Raw genomic sequence first — 5927 nt, forward strand, 5'->3', positions numbered from 1 at the left:
CAGCCAACAGGCCCCACGGACCGGCGTGGGCGACAGCCACTAAAGCCTCTTTCTCCTCTACGCCTCGCGGGGCGTCTTTCCCCCCGCACACGCCTCCAAGAGACCAGGCGAGACGCGCCGCCACGGCCGCGGCGGCCGGGACGCCCTTCAAACCGCAACTTCCTCCCGCCCGCCGGGCGGCCCTTCCCCCCAGGCACCCCGCGACCGCCCCGGGACCCGTGCGCGCCCGGCTGCCCCCCCGTGAGGAGGGGCCCGGCAGCACGGCCGCGGGTCGGCCAGACGAGGAGCGAGAGAGAAAGGAACGCCGGCGGGCGGGGAGGGGGAGCGAACCGGCAGAACGAGGACCGTCGACGGCAGGGCGGGCCGCAGCGGCACCCCCCGCGGGAGACGCCTCACAAGGGACCGGGAGGCCGCTCGGGCGGCGACCGGGCACGCGAGCCAAGCCGGCGGGAATCACACTGCACCCAACCCGGAGCAGTCCCGCCACGCCCGCGGCACCGAGCCGACCCGAAACCAACGGACAACCCCCGGGAGCCCGAGGAGACGCCAGCCGACGCGAGAGCGAACCGAGGCAGACGCCGACGCCAACCGACGAAGACCCCCGCGTGGCAGCGGGTCCCAACGTCCGACGACGCGCCGGACGCGGCCGACCGCCGGTTCCCCCAAATAAGAAGTCCGCCCCCGAGAGCGAGGCCAACCCCGCGGTTCACGGACCCTCGAGAGCCCCGCGGAGGGGGAAGGGGGGGTAGGACGGCTCCCGCGATCTCCACCGGCCGTGGGAACGCTGCCGTGGAAGGGGGGGGACGAGGCGGCAACCGCAGACGCCCGAGAGCACGCGGCACGCACCACACGCGACACGACCTCGCCGCGAGAGTGGCCGGGACGTGGACGCGCGTGGGAGGGACGCACACGCGACGGAGGGCACGGGGGAAACGGAGGCGGGTGGGACCGGGAGCCCACCGCCGCCCTTCCAAACCCACCCGTCCCGCGACGACCCCTCGCGGTGAGGGGGGTACCGCGCACGCGGGCGTGTGCACGGCCCTTCCCCGCCACCTGCCACCAGAAACCCAATCTCCCCCACAAGCTCCGCACAGCGGCAGGTCGACAGAGCCCCGTCCCGCGTGATCCCTCCTCGTACTCGGAGCGGGGAGGCGCGGGTCGCGGTAGGCGAGAGAGCAAACGCTGCGCGCAGAAGGCTGAGGTCAGGGCGGGCAGCCGAGGGGACCATCCGGGAGAAGCCCCTCGGAGATCGTAAAGCCCTTTCCGAAGATAGCTAGAGAAGGCAAATTCCTCACTGAGGGCGGGACGAACCCAACACCGACGAGCAGCCAAGGGCTCCGTGCACGCAACGGGAAACGAGCAACAGGCGCGGGACAGAACGGGAAGGACCACGCGCCAGCTGGTGGGGGGTCTGCGGTATCGGCAAAGGTCTCTTTCTCCGGGGTCTTCTTGAGCATTCGCGGACCGGGGGGACCTGCGACAGGTCCCCGCCGAGAGCCAGGCCTCTTCAAGGCGCACACAAAGGAGGAGCCTTGACTTGAGGGAGTCCGGTCTTTAAAAAGGGCCAGCCGCGATCGCTCAGCACCACCCTAACCGCGCAGGGCCCGCGGGTGAAGGCACCAAAAACATAGGCACGGGGTGGGCGCTCACCCAACGGAAGGAGCCTTTTAACCGCACACTCAACTCCTCGACCCCCCCCCTTTCTGTCACCGTGCAGAAAGCCGGCAACTAGGACAAGGGAAAGCGTAAAGGCACAAGCACCATGGAGCACAGGAGGCACGCCGGGGAGCGGGAAGCGCCACCGCCAACTCAGAAGCGGGCACCTTGGTGGTCAAAGCCCGGAACGCTCCAGGAGCACCGCAAGGCTCACACAAAGCAGGGCGCGTGCACACACCATTCGGGAAGGGTATGCACCGCAGCGGGTCTACCACCTTCCCCCGGCACGGGGGAAGAGGGCCGCGAAGCAGTGAACGGCGTGGGGGCAAGCGCCCCCGACACGTCCACAGGGACACCGCGAACCACAGCAACAAGTGTGCGCGGGTCAGCGCTCGTGCCGGACAGCCGCACCCCTGACTTCCACACACCACCCTGCAAAGGAATGGGGAGGAGAGACGAGGGGCCCGCTGGCAGAACGAGAAGAGCGGTCGCCATTCGCGCTGAATGACCATTCGCCATGAATGTCCGTCCCTCGCCTGGCGCGGCTTAGGCCCCGGCCCGAAGAGAACGCGGCAGCACCACATCGATCCAACGGGAGCGAGACACGCCATGCATCGGGAACAACGGGCGTGAGAGCTTTCTAACAACGCACTGGACGGGAATACGAGCGAGAAGAGCGAGAGAGAGCACGGGAAGAAGTCGCTAACACTGCCACACACACAAAAAAAAAAAATTTACCCTTCTCGAGGGCGAGAAAAAAAAGGAAGCGTTGCACTCGGGAGGCACGTGGCGTGGAAGAACGGGACTCAACGGGCAGCGGAGGTTCGGGAACTCCTTCAAAAAAAAAAAAAAATAAAAAATAAAAATAAAAAAATAAAATCCCCTTCGAAGGAGAAAAGGTGCAACTCGGGAGGCACACAGCAGGAAAGAAAGGGACACACCACCAAGCAGCGGAGGTTCGGGAACTCCTTCCAAAAAACAAAAAAAAAAAAAAAAAAAACAAAAAACAAAAAAAAAAAAAAACAAATAAAAAAACCGGTCGGCCGCAGAGGAGCACGCCAGGGGGTCACTAGCACCAAACGGGAAAACCCTTCCAGTCGCACTCGGCACCAACGACTCCTACCGGTAACGGACGACAACCACCACGGGGAAATCGGGAACGCCTGACACGCGGGACGGTTGTCATAAAGCTGCCCCACAGAGCACAGGCAAGCAAGCACGGGAAAGCAGGAAGCGCGTACTCATGGGGGGACGCTAAGCTTCGAGCATCGAAGAGGCCCATGCGCAGAAGAAAAGAGCTAGGGCTGGACAAGCAAACAGCCTTGGTGCAAGCCTCTTCCAACGTCCTTTAATGACAAAAAGAGTCAAAAGGACAGCGTGTCAGCATATATCTCCAGGTACAATAAGGACAGATAGCAAAGATGAAAAGTGTAAAAGACACAGGGATAAACATGACAGGCCACACGGAACGTCTGGAAGTCATGTTCGGTGACGTGTCCCCAAGAGGTCCCCATGTAGAAAGAGAACCGGACCGCAAAGGAACAACTGGTCGACCTTAGAACCCTGAGTGCTCACAGACCGAGGAGGCCATGGTAGATAGCCTGGAACACAGCTTCCCCTCGGCCTCAGAAGTCCATGCTCCCGCTGGCAGGGACCGGGGAGGATCCTGGAAAAAATAAAGTCTCGGAGGCGCCCCCTAGCCGGGACACCTCGGCTCGGAGGGCGGGGACACAGCACCCTCTCGGCCTCAGAGGTCCAGGCTCCCGCTATCAGGGACCGAAGGGACTCCTGGAAAAGAAAAAAAAAAATCCGTGGCGCCACCTAGCCGGGCCACCTCGGCTCGGAGGCCGGGGACACAGCACCCTCTCGGCCTCAAAAGTGTCTATGGTCCCGCTGGCTGGGACCGAAGGGACTCCTGGAAAAGAAAAAAAAAAAAAACTCCGTGGCGCCCCCTAGCCGGGCCACCTCGGCTCGGAGGCCGGGGACACAGCACCCTCTCGGCCTCAGAGGTCCAGGCTCCCGCTATCAGGGACCGAAGGGACTCCTGGAAAAGAAAAAAAAAAAAAAAAAAACTCCGTGGCGCCCCCTAGCCGGGCCACCTCGGCTCGGAGGCCGGGGACACAGCACCCTCTCGGCCTCAGAGGTCCAGGCTCCCGCTATCAGGGACCGAAGGGACTCCTGGAAAAGAAAAAAAAAACTCCGTGGCGCCCCCTAGCCGGGCCACCTCGGCTCGGAGGCCGGGGACACAGCACCCTCTCGGCCTCAGAGGTCCAGGCTCCCGCTATCAGGGACCGAAGGGACTCCTGGAAAAGAAAAAAAAAAAAACTCCGTGGCGCCCCCTAGCCGGGCCACCTCGGCTCGGAGGCCGGGGACACAGCACCCTCTCGGCCTCAGAGGTCCAGGCTCCCGCTATCAGGGACCGAAGGGACTCCTGGAAAAGAAAAAAAAAAAAAAAAAACTCCGTGGCGCCCCCTAGCCGGGCCACCTCGGCTCGGAGGCCGGGGACACAGCACCCTCTCGGCCTCAGAGGTCCAGGCTCCCGCTATCAGGGACCGAAGGGACTCCTGGAAAAGAAAAAAAAAACTCCGTGGCGCCCCCTAGCCGGGCCACCTCGGCTCGGAGGCCGGGGACACAGCACCCTCTCGGCCTCAGAGGTCCAGGCTCCCGCTATCAGGGACCGAAGGGACTCCTGGAAAAGAAAAAAAAAAAATCCGTGGCGCCACCTAGCCGGGCCACCTCGGCTCGGAGGCCGGGGACACAGCACCCTCTCGGCCTCAGAGGTCCAGGCTCCCGCTATCAGGGACCGAAGGGACTCCTGGAAAAGAAAAAAAAAAAAAAAAAACTCCGTGGCGCCCCCTAGCCGGGCCACCTCGGCTCGGAGGCCGGGGACACAGCACCCTCTCGGCCTCAGAGGTCCAGGCTCCCGCTATCAGGGACCGAAGGGACTCCTGGAAAAGAAAAAAAAAACTCCGTGGCGCCCCCTAGCCGGGCCACCTCGGCTCGGAGGCCGGGGACACAGCACCCTCTCGGCCTCAGAGGTCCAGGCTCCCGCTATCAGGGACCGAAGGGACTCCTGGAAAAGAAAAAAAAAAAAACTCCGTGGCGCCCCCTAGCCGGGCCACCTCGGCTCGGAGGCCGGGGACACAGCACCCTCTCGGCCTCAGAGGTCCAGGCTCCCGCTATCAGGGACCGAAGGGACTCCTGGAAAAGAAAAAAAAAAAAAAAAAACTCCGTGGCGCCCCCTAGCCGGGCCACCTCGGCTCGGAGGCCGGGGACACAGCACCCTCTCGGCCTCAGAGGTCCAGGCTCCCGCTATCAGGGACCGAAGGGACTCCTGGAAAAGAAAAAAAAAACTCCGTGGCGCCCCCTAGCCGGGCCACCTCGGCTCGGAGGCCGGGGACACAGCACCCTCTCGGCCTCAGAGGTCCAGGCTCCCGCTATCAGGGACCGAAGGGACTCCTGGAAAAGAAAAAAAAAAAAATCCGTGGCGCCACCTAGCCGGGCCACCTCGGCTCGGAGGCCGGGGACACAGCACCCTCTCGGCCTCAAAAGTGTCTATGGTCCCGCTGGCTGGGACCGAAGGGACTCCTGGAAAAGAAAAAAAAAAAAAAAAAACTCCGTGGCGCCCCCTAGCCGGGCCACCTCGGCTCGGAGGCCGGGGACACAGCACCCTCTCGGCCTCAAAAGTGTCTATGGTCCCGCTGGCTGGGACCGGAGAGGAGGGAAGAAATAAAAAAAAAATAAAATAAAATAAAAAATTTAAAAAAAAAAAATTGGAAAAAAAAAAAAAAAATCCGGGACGGGGCCCAAGCCTTCTGGTCGACCTCATCCAGCTGCCACCAACCCCTCCTTGTGTCCCAATAGGTCGTACAGCCACCCTCCTCCCCTGAAGTTCTCCAGGTACAACCTCCTAGCTAGAGATGGTCCCCAGACAGGACGGCGTCTCCGTCGCGCACCCGCCTGCTTGCCTGTCACCCTCTCACCCTGGCCGGCTCACCACAGGCACTTCCCCGTCCTTTGTCACCAACCGGGGGACAGGAGCGTTGCGGAAACTTGTCGCCACTAGGTGTCGCCCGACAGCGATCTCGATCAAGCAAACCAATACAGACTGTCACGCGCCGCCGCCGCCACACACACTCATTCCGTCTCTCCGGAGTGACCTCCCTAGCTCAGGGGGACACTCACCCACGCACAACGGGGCAGGTACCCACCACTTCTCCCGAATGGCACAAACGGTCCCGGTTGTCCCGCCGGAACACAGTGAACGCGGG

Source organism: Rattus norvegicus, unplaced genomic scaffold (genome assembly GCF_021556685.1).
Source record: "Rattus norvegicus strain SHRSP/BbbUtx unplaced genomic scaffold, alternate assembly SHRSP_T2T unassigned-0000158, whole genome shotgun sequence".
In the NCBI taxonomy this organism is placed as follows: Eukaryota; Metazoa; Chordata; class Mammalia; order Rodentia; family Muridae; genus Rattus; species Rattus norvegicus.